Here is a 23,805-nt window from a genome sequence, read left to right on the forward strand (position 1 = left end):
GTAAGCATAGAAAACTCACTTCCAAGGACTGGTTTGGCACCACTTAGCAAGTTGGGACTCGCAGATGGCAGAGTCCAGGTGCTGATCCCGGGTTTCAGAAAGTCTTTGATGTCCCCTAGACTTCAGAACTGGGGGCAAGTCAGTAAGCCATTGGAGTCTCTCTGGGTTCAAGTGAGATTTGTCCAGTCCTTTTCCTCAGCAGGGCAGAGGGTAGGAGGGCAGCACAGCAAAGCACAACAGAAAAGCTGTTCTTCCAGAGCAGCAGTCCAACAGAGTGGAAGTCCATGTAGGAGTACAACAGTCCTTTATCCTGGCAGAGTTTCTCGCATGTCCAGTAGTGTCTGGTTTGGAGGGGTCAGATACCCAGTACTTATACCCAGTTGTGCCTTTGAACTGGGGGTGATTTCAAAGAAAGGTCCTTGAAGTACACATGGGAACTTTTCTTCCCAGCCCTGGTTCCAGACTATCAGTAGGGAGTAATCAGCCCCTTGTGTGGGGACAGACACAACCTATTTAGGTGCAAGTGTCAGCTCCTCCCTCCATTCATGTCCAGTAGGGGCCATCCCAATGCAGATGAGTGCCCAGACACACCTACTCTTCCTGTGTTTATGGCTGTCTAGAGGGAAATCAAAATGGGAAGTTTATCAATAAAGAGGATTATAATTAAACATTTAAATAAAATAAAACTTGACAAAATGAGTCCTTTCTAATCAAGTATTTCAACTTAAAAGTGTATTAAGAAATCCCCTATGTTAACCTATGAGAGGAGTATGCCTCACAGTACTGAAAAATGAATTTGGGTGTTTGTCACTGCTAGGACATGAAAAAATTGAAACTACATGTCCTAACTTTCACTTACAGAGCATAATGCCCTATGGACTACCTTGGGCCAACCTAACGGGTGACTGATGTGTATTAAAAGGGGGGGTTTAAGGCTTTGCAAAGGGTTTTAAATGCCAAGTCAAAGTGGCAATACACTGCACCCATAGGCCCTGCGGTGGCAAGCCTGAAAAAGGTTTGAAAGGCTATATGTGTGGGTGGCACAATCAGTGCCGCAGGTCTACTAGTAGCATTTAATTTACAGGACCTACGTATGTAGTATACCTCTTTACAAGTGACTTATAAGTGAATTAAATATGCCAATTGTGCATACACCAATGTTTCCATGTTCAGGGGAGAAGCACATACACTTTAGCACTGGCCAGCAGTGGCCAGCAGTTGTAAAGTGTTCAGTGTCCTAAGGCCAACAAAAAGATACAGCAAAAAAGAGGAGGTAAGTAGACAAAACGCTTGGGGGAAGACCAGCTTAGGCTGACAGGTCTAACACCTTGAACATTTCCACTCAATATCTCTCCAAGGAAGCCCATGAATGTGAAAGAAACATAGGCATTGGGTGGTTGCCACTCAACATGTTTGCACTTCAAGAGCACATGTTGGGGTTTATCATGAGCAGAGAACAATTAAGACCACCTATGGACTTATTGACACCTTGAGTATGGGGCTATATGTTTTGTAAAGTGATATCTGTGACTGCTATTAACTTAACTCAAAGACTCTGCAGATTATGTTTGAGTTCTACAGTCAAATCCAATCTATAAGGCCCGCCTTCCTACATCATGGATGCCTTAATATGGTTGAATTTCTGTTCTTGAGTATTATTTCCTTCCACTAAACATGCTTGTCAAAGGAATGAACACTACAAATGGTATGTAAGAAAATGACCACAGAGAACATTTTTCTCTCCCACCTTCCACAGAGAATGCGTATCTTCAGACATTTAGCAAACAAAAGTGTTTGATTGGTTATTGTGAAAGTGAATGAGGAAATCAGATAACTGATGTATACCAATACTTTCAAACCAATAGGACCACTGAATCCTTAAATGAGAAATTGGGAATGTGGTTGCAAAATACAGAAACATTAATCTCTTTGGTAAAACAATAGCAGAAATGCATGTTCATGCATGGCCTATACCTCAGGCAATTGATATGCTTCTTTAAATGAAAAAATAGCATTCCTGACTAGCCCATAACTTCTGATAACAATATGTGAGAGAATATCGTAATATATTGATCTGCATCACCAGCCCATTGACCACAAATTGAAACCACTTCTTTGGGATGTGAAACACTTCTCTTGTCTTACTGAAAACTTAAACCACACTACTCATTAGATGATCATACTTTCCTGGCCACAATTGATATCACATCTTTACAGACACCTGCTACATGACAATTATTGTAAGTCACTATCTAATGCTCTATAAAGCACTATTAAAAGGAATTCAGTGGAAACTCAGGTAGCACCACACTACATAAAAATCATCATGGGCAAACTAGACAACCTTATACTTGCTGCTTGCAGTGTTAAACTTCTGGTTTGGATAAGATACATTGTAAGTTGAAACCTGGAAGAAATTTTTGAGCTGTTGGTATCAAAGTAATCAAAAGCAATACTAGAAATAATTCTCATCCTCATTTTTGGAAGTGCTACTCTGCATCTACAAACAGTAAATTGTTTGAGATCGGTTAACAAGCAAACAGATAACTGTATTAATTCTAGGCTTTCTGTCCTCCATGTCACAGTAAACGCAACATCAACTTTACTGACCACTAAGAATAAAATGAACCTGCAGTGATAAAAACACTTGTACACAACAACTATAAAAACACCTATTGTGAAGGCTCAAATAAAGCAAATTGTAACTAATGCGGGGAGGGTTGAAAATAACATCAATGTGAATACTTTTTACAAAAGTTGGGGCATATTAGCAAGAATCTTGTTGAAATTATCGCCGTTTTAGCGGCAGGAAACTGCTGCTAAAACGGCTAATATTGGGCTTGCTAATATGCGTTTATTGAATTCCAATAGAAGCACAGGTTGGATGTCCTGCACATCTAACCTAGGCTTCTATTGGAATTCTATAACACATATTAGCAAGCCCATTATCGCCGTTTTAGCGGCAGTTTCTTGCCGCTAAAACAGAGATAACTTTAACGAGGTTCTTGCTAATATGCCCCATTATTTGTCACAAGTTCTGTTATAGCAAGGGCCTATAGCAAAAGGCAAAATTTTCCACGCACATCAACATGATTCATTTATGTGATCTAGCTGCAACAAAAAAGACTGTAAGCGTTACAGTGGCTATATGGCAAGAGGCCTCTGTATGCATTTTGGGAATCACATATCAGCGGTAAATAACTTGACCTGTCACCATTCATTCATTTCCGCCATTCAGAAAATGTTCTGTTAAATATGAAGATGTTTCCTGTTGAACATGTTTTCAAGGCAGAACTATTAGACCCAAAAGAAAACTTCTAGAAAACTTCATGTCGATGTACTGATGATCAGTGAAAATGCCACATGGTTAATGCATACCTTAGTATATCTCCGGACACCATTAAACCAATATTCCAATTAGAACATGCAGGAAACCTGGATTGAAGAGCCTCAGCACCATCAGAAATTACTTCTGACAATTGAGATCCTTTGCTTCTACTGTTTTAGTGACTCTGTTCTGTGGCCCCTCATCCTTTGGTTCAAGTGCCCCTTTCAGGAACTGACCCTGATGATAGCAAAGCTGAGTAGTCCAAGGCCCAGCCAGGAAGACGCTGTGGCTCGAAACTTAGAGCGAATCCATATATACCATGCAATAAATTATTGTCTAGCTTGTCTCTTCAAAAAGAAAGATACAATATCATGCACAGAAGTAAATATTATGCAAAACATGGCTGGCGGTACTACTAATGGAAATATCATCTAAACAGCATCACAAGTTAAATGGGGTGCATAGTATATAAAGGTCTGTTCACAGAGGAAGCAGGCACTCTCCATGGGTATTGGGTCTTGATTGGAGGTTTTATTATAACATATCTAGTTGTATTTTGCTATTTGCATATTTAATACTTTTTTAGCATTGGTTTTAGCAAATCTTTTTATCTATTTATATATTTTATGTACTCACATACTAGGGATAATCAATTTTACTTTGTATAATATGGATGACTTGAATGGATTTTTGTATCGTTTAGTATGTCTTTTATGATGAAAATTCGCAATAAAGACTTCTTGACTTGACTTGACTTGAAATAAAGGTCACACTGATCAGCTGACTTCCTGCATGTGGACTAGGTCCACTGTTCCCTGGGTGTATATCCTTCTACAAAGACTTCAAAGCATTCAAGCGACAGAAGGTCACCATATGCTACAAGCAATAGCTGCATATAAACACTTTGCAGATAAAAACCATAGAAAAGCACCACACCATCAGAAAAGGTGTACGGTTTGGTTCTCCACCAAGTATCTAGCAACTCCCTGTTCATATTCCAGTTTCACACCCAGACTTGGAGATCTTTTCACAGTTTCAGGGAAGGTGGATACTTCAGTCATAGGACTGTCACTAACGTCAGACTGTTAAATGCATCCAGTATTCCAAGGGCCTCATTTATGAGAAATGACGCATCGCTGCGTGAAAGCAGCGATGCGTCACTTCTCAGTGTGCACTCCTTGCGACATGATTGATGCGTCATATTTACAGTATGACGCATCATGTCGCAAGGAGTTACAGATACGTCAGTATTTCTGACGTATCTGTAAGCGCAAAAGTCACGCATTGCTGGAATGTGTCACAAAAGTGAAGCAACTCCAGCAATGCGTCCTTTCACATGGGGAAAGCCCCATGTGAAAGGTCTTGCGTCAGTCTTACGCCTGCTGTGAGGCAGGCGCAAGATTTTGACGCAACAGCGTCCTAAACGTGACGCAGTGAAATCTCATAGATTTCACTGCGTCACTATTACGAGGCTTTTTGCGGGGGAACGCCCCCTCTGCATACATTATACCTGACGCAGGTATAATGTAGTGCAGGGGTTTACAAAGTGACGCATCTGCTTAGATGCGTCACTTTGTAAATAGTGCGCAACAGGAGGCATGTTTTACGCCGCCGATGCATCACAAAAAGTGACGCATCAGAAGCGCAAAACTGACACAAGGCCTCATAAATGAGGGCCCATGTCTCTTGAGTTAAATCCCCTATTTCAGATGGAGCCAACAAACCCCCAACACTTTTAGTGATGGATTTCCTGAGTCTGAGGCAGAAAAGTTCATATGTCCATCAATGCCAATTACAGTACATGTGGCGTGGAGAGGGTATGATGTGTCTGAAAGGTGTCGGGAACTGGTACATTTTATGCATAGGAACAGGGATGGGAGCACACCTTTTCACCTCCCAGCAAGGTTCGTAAATATTTTAACAAAGCAAGCAACATGAGACTGTATGTACCATAATGCCAGGGGCAAACCTTGCTGGGAGGTGAAGCGGTGTGCTCCCACCCATGTTCCTACATTTTATGCATAACCTGACTGGTGAAGAGAATACATACATGGTTGTCACCTCTCGAAAATTGTTCCCAATATTATTTCTAAAGCTGGGGAAAATTGAACGAAATGTGATTTACCAGTTTCTCACATCACTATTTATGTGAGCGCACATCACATGTTAAAGAATCTTGCAACTTTCCAGCAGGACACTGGATTGAGTAGAAAAAGTCTGTAAGGGAGGGTATACACCCGTTACAACGCATCTTTTACTCCGCACTACCATTACAACGCGACTTTTACTCCGCATACCATTACAACGCATTGCGCTGGGGGGCGCTCTAGGATAGGGAATAAGTATAATTTACTATCCAACACCTTCCCTAGGGTCCACGGGGACTGGAGTTAGAATAGTAAATTATACTTACCACTATCCAGCGCCCCAAGGCGCTATGCGTTGTAACGGTATGCGGAGTAAAAGTCGCGTTGTAATGGTCTGCGGAGTAATAGTATGCGTTATAACGTCATACATCCGTAAGGGAGACATTTTCTACCTGAACCAGTCTCCTATTTATGTCTTACGAGCTTCTGAAAATGTGACATATACACTTGTGTAAAGGAACCTACGTAATATGGTGCTATGCGCTATATTGAGAAATGTTATTACTTTCACATAGCATAAAATTCAGAAATGTTACAAATGTCACTGCCATAATCAAAATTTCACACAGGCCTTGTTATTTTCCAAGGGCCACTCCTCTGGTCGGCAGGCAGGAGGATACTGTCACGATTCAGGCTAAGTGCACACACAATTCAGATAAATGGTGCACAGGGATTGGAAACTGTGTAAGATGGGTCAGTGGAAACTGAGGAGGGTGGAAAACTAGACCGATAGCTGTCAGATAATCAATCAAGGCACTTCCTGGTTTTGTGACACTTCCAGGTAACTGGTTGCAGAGCTATATTAAAAGCCGTTCATGGTACATGGCTTTGTCCATTATTGTGTCATGAGTTGTTGTGGCTTTTGTTTGTTATTTTTCCCTTAAAGGGTCCATCTGTCTGTTGTCTGTTAGGTCTCTGTGTTGTTGTGTTTGTTGTGCCTACAAGTAGCACGAGCTCGTAATACCAGTTAACATGTCAAACACAGAAATATTGAATATGTACTTTAATTATCTGTTAATCTCTATCTTCCATACAGCTGGTTCATCGCTATAGTATTTAGATAGGATTGTACTGTTCACCAATTTGGACATTTCCCTTCCGTAGAGTTGTATTCAGCACAATGCTTCTTTTTCTATCACACCCCTTCCCTATTTTACCCCCATAGGTAATAATTCCAAGTTGCCTACCTGCCTAGGCATTCAGTTACAGCAAGGGGTTTCAGTGGGTATTTACATCAGGAACCTTACAGCAATGATTATTTGAATATTTTATATTATATATATATATATATATATATTATTTATATATGTTTATAGAGAGAGATATAAGTATAATAATATTTAAACGAAAGACCAGATTTCTTTAGTATATCAAGGTGCCTAGTAAGCTCTAATTACCTAAAACATACCAGTTCCAGAACACACACTAGCTCATCCCTGGGAATGTGGACTTTGGGGGGTTCACCATTACTATATCTCCAAAGACTTATTGGCATGTTACGATGTCAGTGGGACTGACACTGACATCAGTGTTGGTCCCACCGACAACTCTAAACACAGACAGACCACTGCCTTAGGATGCAGTCAGTTGGAACGCATTGGCTTAGGTACTGGCCAACGGCTTCCAATGTCCAAGATCTATTGGGTGGTAGGTTGGACCGCATTTCCACAATGGAGGCAGTGCCTTCTCAGGCACCGCTGTGGGGATTACGATTCACCTTCCTGTCAGCCGTTGCATGTAGGTTCTTCAGATGTGAAAAGGCTGGCGGAAAGGCTTTTTGGGGCCGCTAACAGGGACCCTGTTGCCCGTGGCCCTCTGGTGTGGGCTGTGGTGCATACTCGTGTTCCTACCCAGTATCCCTGTACCGTTGCTGATCTGTGGCAACTTTCCATGTGATTCCACAATCTTCACCCCAGCTCTGCACAGATCAAAAGAAAGAGTGCTTTTCCCTTGCTCTCCTGCCTGCATGCAGTTGGCTGTGAAAGAAGAGAGAGGAGTGTGGCAGTGCTCTGCAGTCATAGGGATCCTTCCAGACAAGGCTGCCACTAACTGATTAGAATATTGGCCCTCCACCTTTAAAGTTATGTAAATAATATCAAATTTGTGTAGGTTTGTTTGTAAGGTCCCCTGGGAGAATTCAACAGAGGAGATGTGAGGGCCAATTACACCACCTTGCTAGGGATTCCTCACTGCTATGGGGGAGGCAGACACTCAGGAGACTTGCTGAAGGTGTAAAAATGCTTGCACAAACAGCAGGGACTGTTCTGAATTTCTCATGCCAGTGGGCTAAATTAATTGGGGTTTGATGAGTTCTGCCTTGTCCCATGTGAGACCATTCTGCAAGTCATTTACACTCAGGGGTTCCAGGCAGGTTATGGACCCCCTCCTTTCTCTGCCAGCAGAAGGCTAATCCCCTAAAATAGTCTATTGTTCCAGGGAGAAAACGTTGCACTGAGATTTGAACTTTGATTTACCCCCATACCCTGGGAATGTCAAGGCTAAATGTACTGTCTGGTGCTGGACTGCCGCCATTCTTCTAGGCATTTAACAGTGTACCACTCCTGGGAAGTAGATTTGTGCATATGCCCCAAACTACCTTAAATAGGGGACCAGAATTCCCACACGCACTAGTGAAATCAAATACAAAATGGAATGGGGTAGGTTCTGGTCTGTATAGCATGGGGCCTTCCCTGATGGTACACTGGACGCCTGGGATTCTTTGTTTCCTCTTGTATTATTTAGCATTGGCTAGGGGTCTGGGCAGGATTGACATTGTGCTGCACCTCTCCATTCCAGGGGGGCACACAAGTGTTTCTGCTCCCCTAGGAGTCAAAATAGGGAGTTTACACCCAGTACTCCCCACATTGAGGCAGAAGCATTCATTAGACCTGAGGGACTACTTTTTATTAGGGTTGGAATTGGCACAGGTCTGAATTGACTTTGGGTCACACCCCTTCACCCAAGGAACCCACACAATCTTTCTGACTCTGTGGATTGAGGAGCTTACTCAACACATGCCCACCCTTGGAGGGATAAAGCATGACTTTGGTAACTGTTTTTTAATTAAGTATGGGTTATAGGGGTTGCCTATTTTGGCATTGAGGTGCCCCCTCCTTGGGCCCAAGACATCCGTACTACCACCCTCGAGAGCAGAATATTGTTTACTGTGCTTTGTCCCTATAGTGGCATACAGACCACTTGATCATGAGGGATTCATTTTTCCAAAAATTTATGGATTAGACTGAAGGCCTGCATTAACATTAAGCTGTACCACTCTACCCCGTGGTACGAAACACTAGGTCATTCCCACCCCGGGAGACTGAGTGATGTAATTTATCACTAATCTGCCAATCCATGGGGATTAAGGGACCACTAAACACTAGGATTATGTATCGGATGGAGAGCTGGTCCATCCCAGCATTGGCAGCCCCCACTCCTGGGTCCAAGACAGTATTTCTGCCTCCTGTAGGACAGATAGATGTTTATTGCTAAAGTATCACAATGGGGGTCATAAAGACTATGAGGCCACAAGAGTAACATTTTCTAAAACGGTAGGCGGTGGAGGGGATTTACTCATCTTGCATCAGGTTGCCCTTGCATCTCTGGGAACGTCTTTCTGCCCTCTGTGGAGGCAAAATGGGGGATTACCCCCTCTATGCCAGCACATATAGCAAACATACTTCCAAAGAAATCCCAATTTCCTCTCACTTGAGATCGAGGTCGACTGTAGTACTCAGGAACAGGGTGGATCCCCAGGGAACCCTATCAACTCTCAGCATTTCTGAAAGCTGAAGTTTCATGGGCATTTTGGAGTATTATAACGTACATGGACCACAACATGTTGTCTTAGCCGTAATGACCTGCAACTGGCAAAACTATACATTAAATCTCCCTCTTTCCTCTTGCTTTTCCTGGGGGATGGCTGCAACATTTGGGCCCAGAGTCAGTAAGCACCCAACTAACAAGACAATCACTGGGCTTTTCTGAACACTAGAGTCTCAAATAAATCCAGGGGGGTGTTGCTTGTGTGCATCATGGCATGCTTTCCTATGCACCCTGCAAATCTGAAACTATGGGTCAAATATGCAATTTATTCTTCATTTATGTGGTAGAAATCTTTCCTCCAGAAAATTGCAAAAGTCTTATTATTCTTTAATCTGGTTTATCTTCTGAAAATAAAGGTACACTACGGGAGTGGGTTGGCCTTACACACCTGCCAGAAAAGGACCAAAACTCTATCCATGTGAAGGTCACAATGACTCTACATTAATTTCACAGAGGTAAAGTTTTGACCAGTTTGTGTTCATTATTATAAACCCACCCACAAAAGTGGGGAACCATTTGCAGTGGAGGAAATGTGTGAACGTAAGAAAGTAGGGGTTTTGCTTTCAGCTGCAGGTTAAGGAATTTTCTGACATATATGTAAATGTAAATGTGTTTGTATTTATATAGCGCCTACTACCCTGAGGTCTCGTAGCGCTGTATTCATACCGCTGTGGAACCCTTCCTGGCTTTCCTGTGAAATGTCCACTCCTGGGCACCCCCAAGGTGAAGCCAGGCATCAAAGCGCTGCTGGGGCCATTGTAGAGATTAAGCAAGCTATTGCCCAGAGTCACAGAGTGGGACCCATGATTAGACTAGGCACCAAGGCGAGAATTATCAGGTCCGGGGAAATTGTGTCCAAGAACCGCCGAGGCGGGAATTGAAGCCTGGTCCCGGGCCAGACCTCTGCATCAGGGTCTGCTGCTCTAACCATTGAGCCACGCTTCTCCACTAAATACCACTGCTACCCACAACCTTAAAAAAATAGTTATTTAAAGAAAAAACCTTGATGCTTCAAAGTTGCATTTTGAGGTTACTACTGCCCCCTTTGACAGGCTAATATATTGAAGTGGGATACGACTTTTGTCTGGAAAAGTGTGGGAATGGTCAGTGGTAGGATTTTGTTGACCTCTTCAGATTCCAGAGCTATCCCTCACAAGATTTTGGGGAAATTCTGAGGTCAGCCAATGTTTGATGATTGTAGTGCATTCTGGGTAAGGAACAGTAGTGCAATCCCCTAAAATCGCACCACTGTGAACAATCCCAGGCATCTCAATTAAAAAAATATTCTTGGATTGGTAAGCTACGATGAGTGGATGTATGACGGTACGACGCGTACTGTCACAACGCGTGCTTTTACAACGCGTCCCTTACAACGCAAGTCGTTACCACGACTTACGTTGGGGGCGCGGATTGAGAATAGTATAATTTACTATTCTAACACCAGTCCCCGTGGACACTAGGGAAGGTGTTGGAATAGTAAATATACTATTCTTAATCCTCTAGCGCCCTCCAGCGCAAGTCGTGGTTACGACTTGCTTTGTAATGGACGCGTTGTAAAAGCCTTGCGGGTAAAGGATGTTTCCCACAATGAGTGTCTGACAACCATGGGCAAATAAAGTGACAACCCTATACGAAGTATCAAAGTAACTCAAATCAAACATAATATTGCTTTCATGGTGTGTTTTTAGGCATTGTATGTCCCATTTCGGAAAATGTGTTATTATTTCTTGAGTTTCTCTACATTTCTGCTTCTAAATATGTTAGCATGTGCAAAATCACTAATTATAAAAAAAGAAAAATACTCAGAATCACCTGACCGCGCTGCATGATAGGGAAAGGGCAGGAATGCGTCATGCTTAACAATATACAGTGCATACCTGTAATTTCCCAATACCGGGACACAACGTGCTTCCTGTGCAAGTGTGCCTTCATGGTAAACAGGATCTTTTTTATGCAGGAAGGGACACCTTCTGAAGTGTTGTTTGAGTTAGCAATGACTGAACCCTTTTGGCTCCTGATGCACTCCATAGAACTATAGAGTAGTGTTAGAGCATGGTGAAGTGATGGCAGGTTTAGAATATTGAGTTGGTGGTTACACGCAGATGAATAAAGACGTGTTATACTTAGCAATGTGTCAGGTTTAGTTATTTGTGCGTACCTAGGTTGTGGAGAACACCACACCTGGGAATGTGTTATATATTAGATCGAGAGTGCTCTTCCAGACAGTTTGCCATGGACCAGCAAACTGCTCATGTGGACCACGCGTGCCTCAGTTAAAGTGCAGAATCAACATTTGGCATAGGTGGACTCAAAGTGCAACTCCAGCCAGTGTAAAGCATTTGTGGATAATGAAAGCTTCATGGAGAAGTCTACGCATCGTTAGGTAATAACCTGCAGGGAAGGCTGCAAAAATAGGTCCTTCACTACTAAACACCTTAAATTTATACATCATATGTAGGGATAATGTTATAGGCAGATACAACCAGGTTTTGAAAGAGCAGCAAATAATGATAGCAAATTGTGAGATAATGCTGTGATCAGAAGTGCTGCGAGTCCAAGATCAGCTCAGTGTCAGGCAGTACAAAGAGACCCCTAAAAGCAAAGCAATTCAAATGCAAGAAATGGTCATCTGCTTACCAAAACTGAGTAAAGATAGTGTTATCGTGCTTCAGGATGGGCAGAGCGGCCCCAGAAGCAGTGCCCAGGGTTGTGCTTCCAGAGTCATACATACATGAAGCGTCACACCACCAAAGCTGCCGAGTGGGGCTCTGAACAACTCCAGAGGTGTTCAAACATTGAAACCCAAGAGCAGCAATCAGAATAGTGAAAGGTTGTTTCTCCAATGGAGACCAAGAAAGAGGCCATGTTTCCTGTAATTATCCAAGATCAAGATAACCCAGAGGCCACCACATTGCAGGCCTCAGAGATGGTTTGCATAATCAAGATCACCAAGCAGCGTTGGAAAGAACACTACTTTCCACATCAGTAAGTTCCACCCAATTTTACAGTGCTGCTGCCTTCTTGAAACCACCACTACCATTTGAGATCACCAAAAACCAAAATATCAGCGACAGATGTCCATCTAGGATAGTGACAATTGATGATTTCATTGACTCAATAGAAGAAGCAGAGAAAAGAAGATCATCTAATACCTTAAGAATTTTGATGATAAAACTGTAAAAGAAGTATTGAAAAAATAACGACTGCCTATCCCCAGTTTCTGAATATACGCTTGGATGTGTGATTAGAGCGCCACCAAGACTCATTGAAGAGTTCTGATAGTATATGGTTGTAAAATATTTTTTTTTATTTAACAAAGCGGGAAATGTAGTGCTGTGTGAGTTAGCAATGATGAAGCCTTTTTGGCTCCTGTAGAACAGTGAAAGAAGCATTAATGCGTAGGAAAGTGAATGCCGGTTTAGAATGTTACGTTGGAAGTTAAACACAAAAAAATAAAGACATGTTATGCTCTGACTGTGCTGGGCACCCAGGCTGGGGAGAACGCTACACCTTCCTGCACAAAAACAATCCTGAGAGGCATTTTCCTCTTTCTATGTGTGCTGCTTTATGCAACAAATGCAGTAGAGAGACGGTCCCTGAGGTTACAGATTAACAGGCAGGCCAATCAGGGGAAAATAGCACAATGAGGTATATGAGATCAACCCTGCCTGTAAGGGACTTTAATGGGCAGACTCTCTTGCCATCATAACAGCGCTCAATAGGAGTAAACGAAAATAGTCAAAATGAGCCAAGAACACAGCAATAACTTAAAAAACAGATATTGTAAATACATACATGCTGTATGTGTGGAAGTTGGTGATTAGAGATTCAGAGTTTTTCTCGTCTGTTTGTGATTTTTTTTCCTTTCATGTATATAGAAATATTTATTGATGTGATCACACAATATATAAGTCTTTGACATTCCAAACTTATAACAAAAATGATAATATATTATTGCCGTTTTTTCATTGTTTAATATATGTCTAATTCATTACATTATAACTTTTCAAACATATATGTATTTACCTTCTGATTTTTCAGTTATTGCTGTGTTCTTGGCTAATTTTTGACTCATTATTTGACTCCTACTGAGCGCTGTTATGATGGCAAGAGATTCAACCCATTAAAGTACCTTACAGGCAGGATAGTTCTCATATACCACATTGTGCTGCTTTATGCAGCACATAGAAAGAGTAAGTAATGAGTAGAAATAAAGATATTTCTCCTCATTATGCCTCTCATGGGGAGGTGTGGCATTTTGACAAATCCCCAGGTTTACCCGTGTTGGCAAATATCGGAATGTGCATGTATGGGTGCATGGGGCATGGGAACACCCAGGCTCCGCCCACGGAACCCCTTCCTATGGCTGAGCAACGCAAAGCAGCGAATTGCTCTGTGTTGCGTTACTCTGGATTTCTCAAGCCATGCAGAGCTACGCAAAGGTGGACTTGCATGGCTTGATACATCCAACTTCGGGTTTGTGTCACCCTTGCGCCCGCTTGTGTGTTGCAAGGGTGACACAAAAGCTTTAACAATATGCCCCCAGTTTTGATTCGGTTTGATCAAACAGCACTTGTACTAAATTAGAATTTCCTTGGGATTTATAATGAGACTATTGACTTTTTCACTTTCTTTTTCTTAAAGCTCAGGATCAGCTATGGCAATGAATTCAACTACAGATGCCTGGTTATATTTATCACCCACATTCACCATTGCGTCTTTTAAAAGTCATACATTTTGACTTTATTTTGCATAGAATGTGAATAAGCCTCCCAGCGTTTTTGATTAAAATACGAGACTACTAAGGCCAAAATGTATATGTAAAACTTAATTCTGTGACTCGCTCAAATTTACCATTTACAGTTTTGCACTGATTACCCAGCACAGGGTATTTTTGAAAGTCAATGAATATTTTAAAAAAACGAATGTGACATTTAAAATGTAAGTAGATCAAATATATCTGTGCTGTGTGGGAACCGGTTCTTCTATCTCGAATATTATGTCACTATTAGTAAGTGAAGGTTTTAGTTTGATCATCTTTTTGATTGATGAAGGGTGAGCAATTTTTGGAGCTGCAGGTTGTAAATCAGGTCTGCAGATAGTACTTTCTGACTGGTTCACTTGTCATTCAGCTCAATCACTCATACAGTGATGAAACTAGCTGAATGTGATATGTTCGGAAGAAACCGTCAGCCAACTTTACCTTTTTAGCTACACTAAATTTATCAAGGCCACGTGGATTGACATTGCAGAATACGAATGAGAGAAAGCATTTTTATACAGCTAGGTAAAATTGCTCAGGCTGAACTTCCTTATGAAACATGCGAGACAGCTGTAAAAATGGATTCTGGACCACATGATAAGGAGCTCCTAAGTTACTTTTTGGGAACATAGCATGTTTCCTGTGCCCAGACTTTGTTTGGAAATGCGACTAGGGAGCTGTTGCTCACTGATCTCCCAAAATTAATTGAAAACTTCTCTCATGCTAATTTGAAGTGGGTAAAAGAAAACTGGGGCTGATGTATGAAATTTCTATTTGCAAAAATGTGCTCTCAGAGTGTGCATTTTTGTGAATGGAAAGGAATTTTGCAAATCATCCTATGTGCTAATAGGTCAGTTCACAACTTTCTGAATTGTAGTGGGTCGCAATCCGAGCTACCTCATCATTATTCATGAGGAAGTTATCAAATTGCAACTCAATATGATTGGATGCCATAACATGGCAGGAGGCCTGCTGGAGGCAGAAGACCACCATATCTGTGATTGCATAGAGTAAACTTTAAAAAAGAAAAAAAAACGCAACCCATTTTTTTTTAAGTAAGTGGGGCTGCACTTAAAATTGAAAGTAATTCTTGTTGTTCTTTGTTTGAGAGTTAGCAATGGTTATATGCCATTTGTGAATGAGTTACCACCTCCTTTGAGGCGTTGCCAATATTATCAATGTCAATGTAAAGTTTATTGTTTAGGTAACCAAAACCATAACAGTTTGCATACAAAATAGTTTTGAGTAACAATATTCATCCAAACACAGCAATTGCTAAGAAATACATGTTTATCCCGCCATAAAAAATATTGCTAAAAGTCATTGCGAGTCGCAATTAAGGAATGCCTTCCCATTCATTCCTATAGGCCTACAGGCCCATAGGAATGAATGGGAGATTGCATGCGCAATTTGCGAGTACCAATAGGTACTCTCAAATTGTGTATGCAATTTCAAGGGTGCAAGAGTGTCAAAAGGACACCCTGTTACGCCCCTGAAATTGCTCTGTGCACACATGTTGTGCACACACATGCCCCAAGGGCATATGTGTGTGTAACCTACAACTTTGAAAAATGCACTTTCGTGCATTTTGCTAAATTTTTGCAAATTACCATCAAGTTAAACCTGATGGTAATTTGTGCCCCCTAGAAGCGAAATCGCTATTCTAAAGTGGTTCTTGCATTGCATTTAAGGAATCGCAGATTGTGATTCCTTAAATGCAATTGCAATTTGGGAAATCACAATTAATTGCGAATTTGAGAAATCACAATTAATTGTAAATTCTCAAATTGCGAGTGCCTTGAACCTTGATTCATTGCAAATGCCCTTTATGCGGGCGCAAATGGGTGATTTTTGCGAATTGCACCGTTTGCGCTTACAAAAATGGTTGATGCATGTGCCTGCAAGTGTTTACATTTCGTATGCGAAATCTTCAGATGCTGATTTGTCATCATGTCTAAATAAGGGCCAATTATGATAACCTGTAATATAATGGCTTGAATATTTAGCGTAAAGATTGAGCAGCTTTGAATTGGATTAACACTTTCAACTCAAATGTGCTATTTTGGCAGAAGATGCATTCATACACTAATAGTCCGAAATTATTAATTCTGCACTTGGTCTCCCAATCGGTTTTTGCATCAGCTGACGCAGCACACAGGGACAAAACTATATTTTTCAATCAAACAATACATTGGAAAATATTTCAGATTAATAGGCATTAAAAGCAGAAATTCACCTCTACACAGTTTCTCATTTCCTGTGCAGGCATGGAGCTCCTCATGTACGTCATACTGCTATTCTGCCTACTTGATTATCTGCAAAGTCAAGACCGTCACAGATGTCACCGCCTGTAAGTGAAACACTTCACATAGACATTAAAGTGCCTACAAAGCAATGGTCTGCCAATAAGGTAGAACTAAAGATGTGCATAAAAACAAAAACATGAAGATATATGCATTGTAATATCACCACTTCTATACGTTCCACATGGTATGGCAACATAACATACATGCACACACAAAAGTATGTGCTACTGATACCTATACACTAGCACACAACATCCTCCCTGACCACAATACCCTCCTCACCACTGCTAGGAGCAGAGACTGAGGGCCCAGCTGAGTTTCTGCTCTGTACCTTGAAGGAGGTTGTTGCTTCGCAATGTCAGGATGAAAAGGTATATTTTGAGAAGTATCACATTAGGAGTCATAAATATGCATTGGAGGAGCGGGCACTGACAGATGTATAGCAGGCCATGAAGTGGTTTGGAGAATGCTAATGCATTGCATACGCAGTAGGGAAGCTATTTTGCATAGAAGGGTTCCACCTAATCGCTAATGAGTGCAGCACCATCATGAACAGACATAATGTTGACTTTGCAGCAGCAGCATCTACCACTGCCCCAGAAGTAATATCTAACGTTATAAATTAATCTACTGCAAATACCTATGTAATGAATCAATACTTGTGTCACCAAAATCAATTGCAAATAATACCCATTGCCAATAACAATAAGTTATACATCTTTGGAACAATGTCATGTGTATAATCACCAATCTAGATCTTGTGCAATGCTAGAAGTATTGACATACCATATGTGTGCTACTAAATGCAAATCACAAATACGAGGCTTACCTTAAGCCACTCAAACTCCTGTTGTAATGAACAAGATAAACTAGTATTAAAGCCAAACATCACTATACTGATCCACTCTACCGCAACCCCAAAGTCAAAAAGCATGTGTATGTGCCAGTGTTTGCAGGTGATAAGTCCCAGCTGAACATATACACACACTCCACATCACTTGACATACAAGCACTCCTTGGCAGCCATGTCCCACACGTTACAACAATCATGGCCCTGTTATAGCACATACATCCCCTTGAAGGCTGGAGACCATGGAAATAGATAGGGGCATGTAATCCCTGGGTGAAACATCCATTGTGGGGTCATGTTTGCAACAAGACAATGTAAATCTCCATCTCATCTGCATGATAAGCTCTATGTCCAGGTTACTGACAATGTACAGGCACAGAATGAAATACTCTAATTGTGAGGTAAGATCAGAAGCTGCTGTACACATGTGTGCAATGACCTGTCGTTCAAGACAATCTCACCATAATTGAAATAGCTATCAACTCCTGTGGCACACAATCGTTTTCCATAAGCTAGGTCCTCTTGCAACTAACACATACATCTTTGTGGAATTTGTTGTTAAGTAATCATAGCCACAGTAGTTCCTGCCACTGAACAAAACGACTGTGTGTCAATATGCTCCTTGTGAAAGAAAAGAATGCTGTGACTCACAGTGAGGCTAGCTGATAGAGAGAAAGAGAGAGACAGAGACAGAGTTTTAATAAACACAAAAAGTCATGGTCAACGTCAGACATAATTGGAGGTCCAATTATTAAATAAAGACTCAAAAGTGCACCCATGTCCTTGCATTAAGTGCAGATATACAGCTTTCATGAATTCACAAGTAGGCCAAGAAAGAGTACTCCTAGAAAATATTTGTGAACTGCAATTTAGCATGAGCAAATCTGCAGGTGTAGATTTGCTCATTCAAACATCTGAGTGTTCTCTTCCCCCCAACCACTTTTTCCCAAACCTGGAAGAAGTTTGATGTCTGCCATTGTCAGAAGTACATTTACAATCTTTCTCGGTATGGGAAAAGATTAGAGAAGAGTTGGTGAAAACCCTTAAAACATGCAAGTTAGAAGGTTTGCACAGACTCAAAAGGGCATTCCAACCTTGGAACTGTTGATTACCATTACCTTCAGCCCCAGTATGTAGATCTGCAGAAACGTGGCAACATAAGGAAATTGCTAGTATTCAAACTATACTATGGAAGGAACCCAGGCAAAATCAAATAGGCTAGTTCAGAGCTCTTCTATAATGAGATTGCTACCATAATTTGACATAGCATTACATGGCACAAAGGGGACAAGGGTATTTTGTTACAGGACAAGTAGATTTATGAAGCAACCTGCCCCATGGACAAGTAGATATTTTCTTAATTTCCACACCCCTGGAGCATGGTGAGCTTGGCTGTCCGACTACTGTATTACGAGTATGGCAGATTGGCTTTGTGAACACCGCCGCTGGACCGCCCACTTCGCGGGCAGTGGCACCACAGTCTGTATTACGAGATGCATGTTCTATGAGCAGATCGCAGAGATCCAACTGCCTGCTTTAATGTGGGGTGTCGCACCCCTTTCTTCTTCTTTCAGGCAGATTCTGACATGGATCCCTTTCTCCAGGTACCCCTTCACAGCAGGATATTCACGCTGACAATTAATGCGATCTACAGGTGAGTCATTTTTGAAAGATTTACCCATTGTCAGTACTGCCCACATATGGGCTGAAAGCCAGTAATGGGTTTATGGTATTTTCCCACATATATCATGCATAGGTGTGCATCAAACACATATGCAGTCGAAATGCACACATAGGCATCAATATATATTTGTGAACAATACTCACCACCGCTGCAAGATCACTGCCTCCATACTGATGGCCCCCTAGTCAACTATCAATATGGCGGTATTTGGACTGCCACTGCCGTGGGTTGCTGGCAGGGGAAAATGAGGTCCTATTGCGGTCGGACTGCCAAACTTGTAATACGGCCCTTTATATTCAGGTATTATGCTAGTACAAATTGCTTATGCAATCTGAAATATCTTAACAACCATTTTCTGAAAGTTCTCTAGGACTAATTTGAAAGCAGAGGGAGAAATATAGCATATTGTGACCATAAACAGTTAGAAACCTTTGTGGTGCAGTGTTGCAGAAAATAAAATGAATTAACCAAACAGTGGCCCAGATTCATCAAGAAGTTGAGTAATTCACAACAGCAAGTAAAGATATTGTTCTGCTTTTTCCGAAAGGGAGAGAGCAGAACAGGGCCATTTTTACTTGGACGTGGTGCCATTGTGCCCCCTAACCACGCTGCCCCACTTCGGGCATCATGAATCAACAGACACCCTTGTGCAATAGTGCAAGAGGGTCTGTTGTGTCATAAGCATAGGTTTTGTGTTGGAACTAGTCTGTTTCAATACAAACCCATTGCTTTAATGTTTTTCCCACTTTCTATGTGTGCTGTACAACGGGGCACACATGCAAGGAGACAAAAGCAAAGAGAACATGAAACATTTCTTCTTGTTGCAGCTGTCCTCCAGGGAAAAAAATATAGATTAATTAAATAATTGTTGCTCTCTCTCTCTCCAATGCAATTGGGATCACAAGGGAAGGCATTGGGTGCAGGGAAGATTTATATATAAATAAATAAATGAATTGGAATGGATCCCTATAGGAGGCGGGAAAAATTTAGTAAGTAAATTTAATAATTGCAGGTGTCCCTCCAGGCATTTTTTAAAACAGAGGGTTTAAGGGAAAAATCAAATAAGTGAATATAATAATTACAGGTTCCATCCATGCCCAATGGGGACTTTATGGGAGGCAGGGAGTGCAGGGGCAGGCAAAAAATCAAATAAATGAATGAAATAATTGCTGGTGTCCATGCAGGTCCCTTAAGATCCCTATGGGAGGCAGGGAGTGCAGGGAAAAATCAAATATGTCAATGAAATAATAACTACCAGCGTCCCTCCCGGGTCCTTGGGACCCCTATGAGACGCATGGGGTGCATGGTACATCGAATAAATGAATTAAATATTTGCTAGTATTCATCCAAGGCCTCTGGGAACTTCTATGGGAGACTGGAGGTGCAGGAAAAATTGAATATCTTATTTAAATACTTGTTTGTGTCCCTACAAGGCACTTGGGATGCAGGGTCCAGGGAAAAAACAAATAAATTATAAAATAATTTCTTGGGTCCATCTAGGTCCCATATAACTCTTATGAGAGGCACAGGGTGCATGGAAATTCAGATAAATATCATAAATAGTTTCTGCTTTCTCTCCAAGGCCCTTGGGAGCCAGAGTGGTGTAGGGAAAAATCAAGCAAAGGAATCAAATAATTGATGATGTACATTCAGGGCTCATTGGGAGTTTATGGAAAGCAAGAGGGCACAGGCAAAAATTGAATAAATGAATAATATAATTGCTGGTTTTAATCCACAGTCCCCGGGACCTGTTTGGGAGGCAAGGAGGAGTAGGGACAATCAGATAAATGAATGAAATAACATAACTGATACTATCCTTCCAGGGCCTATGGGACCCAAATGGGAAGCATGGGGAAACAAACATAATAAATTAATTAAATAATTACGGCATCCCCCAAAGGCCCTCTGGGAGGCAGAGTGACACAGAAAAATCAAATAAAAGACCCCTGTTGAGGATAGGGTGTGCAGGGAAAAATCCGTAAAATGTAATGATATATTTGCTGGGGTCAATCCAGGGACTATGGGACCCCTGTGGGAGGGAGGGGGTGCAGGAAGAATGTATAATTGAAATAAATAATGCTTTTGCCTTTCTAGGGCCCATGGACTCCTATGGAAGGTGGGGGTGCCGGGACATATTGAGCATATAAATTAAATAATTGCTTGCGTCCCACCAAGGCCCTTGGGAGGTAGGGCGGCACATAGAAAATCAATAGGTGAATATAATAATTGCAGGTGTTCATGCAAGTCCTATGGGGACTCTAAGCAGAGGCCAGGGATGGAGGGGAGAATCAATAATTGAATAAATTAGGATGCTGGGGTGCAGGGAAATGTAATAACTTAATAGAAAATGTGTTGTGTCCATACAGGGCCCATGGGACACCTAGGGGAGTTTGGGATGCAAAGGAAAATCCAATAAATGAATTAAACAACTGCTAGTGTCCCACCAATGCCTTTTTGAGGTGGGGGTGCAAGAAAAGATCTATTAAATGAATAAAATATTTGCTGTGCCCTTCCAGGGCCCATCGGGACTATATGGGAGGTGGGAGACACGAATAGATGAATATAAATTTAACAATGTATTGTAATAATCCATAAGCTTTTGCAACCATCCACAAGCACAGATACATTTATTAAACAATTAGCAAAAATGTAATGGGCCTACTTTTATTAATGTTTTTAGGAAACAATTTCGTAGCGCGCCATGCATCACAAAATGCAGTGCATGGCGCTACGAAATTCGTTTTATTTATTAATTTGTTTACGTACCTCCAATTATCCATATTCCGGTTTTTAGCACCCTCCACCCTGACCTCTCCCCCGCCCCGCCTTTTTGCCCCACCGGAACTCCCTCCACGGTCGCGGCTGCTAAATAAGTATGCTCAAGTGATAAAGAGAAGTGACCCCAAATCCATTATTCAGTTAAAGCGGCTGCATTACCAAAGAACATCTTTGAGCTCTCTTTGAAGTGAGAACGGTCTGTCTCAAAACACATTCTCAAAACTAAGGCTTGCTGCAAGCTTTCAAGAAAGCCGATTAAGGTTTCCAAATCCACACCCCATTACAAGCACCCTAAACAGGGAATCGTTCATATGTAGCATGAGTCAGTCACACTTTGGAGAAAAGCTAGGGCCAGATGTACGACTATTCTATTTTGTGGTCCGCAAATTGTGATTTTTTGTGACTCGCAAATTTGTAACTCACAAAACAAAATGTACTAATGTGTCTGAGACACATTTAGTGATTCCAAATGGGGTCATAAATGACCCGCCTCATCAGTATTCTCAAGGTATGTCGCAATTTGCCACCCCTTGGGAATGGGCTGCAATGACAGGGATGGTGGCCTGGTGAAGACAGCAGACCACCATGTGTGTGTTTTTCTTTTTAACCCCTTCCATGCTGCCGTCGGCCATTGTCCGATGGCAGCACTACCTCCCCAGTGCTGCTGTCGGCCAATGGCCCACGCGGCCCCGCCCGTTTTGCGGAAGTGCCGCACTTCCGCAAAATCGCGGGTGCAGTAAACGGGTTAAATAAAGCAACGCTTTTTTTTCAAATGCAGCCCATTTAATTTCTTTCTGGACAGGTCAGTGGTATGTGGGACCACTCCCTGCTCCTAAAAAATATTTTCACAGCCAAACTCAAAAGGGAAGGGGTCCTCTGGGGACCACTTCGCATTTGCGACTGGCTTACCACCTATTTGAAATTGGTGGTAACTGCGATTGTTTTGCATCCCCTGCGACTCGCTATAGGAAGGGAAGCCCTTGGCACACCCCTCCCTAATAGTGACTCGCAAACCCTATTTTGCGAGTCAGTAATAGGATGCCGATTCGCAAAATAGGGTTTGTACATGCTACAACCCTTTTTAGCAGTTGCAAACTGCCCGATTTTCCTTTTGCAACCGCTAAAAACGGTCGTACATCTGGCCCTTATTTCGGGCAACTTAAAAAAGTCTCACATTTTCACTCGCTCAAGGGCAACACACAGTAAATGATTATACGCAGTGTCGCAGGATTTGTTCCTCCTGTTGCCTGATTATTGTTGTGCATTTTTAAAGCATACTTTAAACCAATTTGGACATCGATCATTGGCCTATTTTCAACGGATACTAATGTAAAAAAAAATACATTTGTGGAAAAATATGCAATTGAAATACGTTGAAAAAAATTTGACTTTTTATATAACATTGGGACATAATAACAATTCATAGGCAGAGCAAGTTTGAGGCTTTTGTTTGTTCAATATCATTCTGCTCTCTTTCCCGCCCTCCCTTGCCGTGCCTTTGATTTGTCTTTTGGCACTCCACGGGAAGAATTTCTCTAGGTTCAGAGGATGGCACAGGCAAATGTGATGACTAACATCTGAATGTTCCTTTCCCACCCACTTCACAGCCACCAGCGCTTCCCTTCAGCAGTCATTAGCCAGAATACACGAGCGCTTGGATGACTGCACAGCCAATCTGCTCACATATTTTGGGCAGATTCTTGAAAACTCTTGTTCTTGTCGCAATTAAACGTGGCTTGAGATGTGCTGATAGAACTGCCGGAAAGTGGCACAACAACAAGACGTTGACCTGCTGCGCTATATTAGTGTCCACGTGAGCAGACAGTGTATCGGTTTATGTGGAAAGCAACACTAAAGTAACTATTTGGGATGCAACATAAGGAGCGATGTTCGCCAAACATTCCAAAGAAAACGTGCAATTTAATTTAGAGCAATGAATCCAACATAAATTGGCGCCCAGTCCACAGAGCAGCAGATTTTGTTTTCCTTCGGTTACTTCAAAGAGCGGCAAGGGAGAAAATCCGAGCATTCATCCGCTCTTATATGGCAGTCACAAATAAGTTCACGGAGGTTTCTTTCTGCAGTTCGATGATGCTAGTTGGTCCAAATGGCTAGTTTCCTTTTA

At 41.8% G+C, this 23,805-nt stretch overlaps 1 long non-coding RNA gene across 1 annotated transcript in view; it reads left to right on the forward strand.

Moving 5' to 3' along the window:
• Positions 1-23,805, forward strand: part of LOC144791052 (uncharacterized) — a 76,166-nt gene that overhangs the window by 19,274 nt on the left and 33,087 nt on the right. Inside the window, exon 2 of the long non-coding RNA XR_013602285.1 lies at positions 18,793-18,872. This is a non-coding gene — a long non-coding RNA (uncharacterized LOC144791052). The remainder of the gene's footprint in view (positions 1-18,792; positions 18,873-23,805) is intronic.

The sequence above is a fragment of the Lissotriton helveticus genome, chromosome 11, assembly GCF_964261635.1.
Source record: "Lissotriton helveticus chromosome 11, aLisHel1.1, whole genome shotgun sequence".
Taxonomy (NCBI): Eukaryota; Metazoa; Chordata; class Amphibia; order Caudata; family Salamandridae; genus Lissotriton; species Lissotriton helveticus.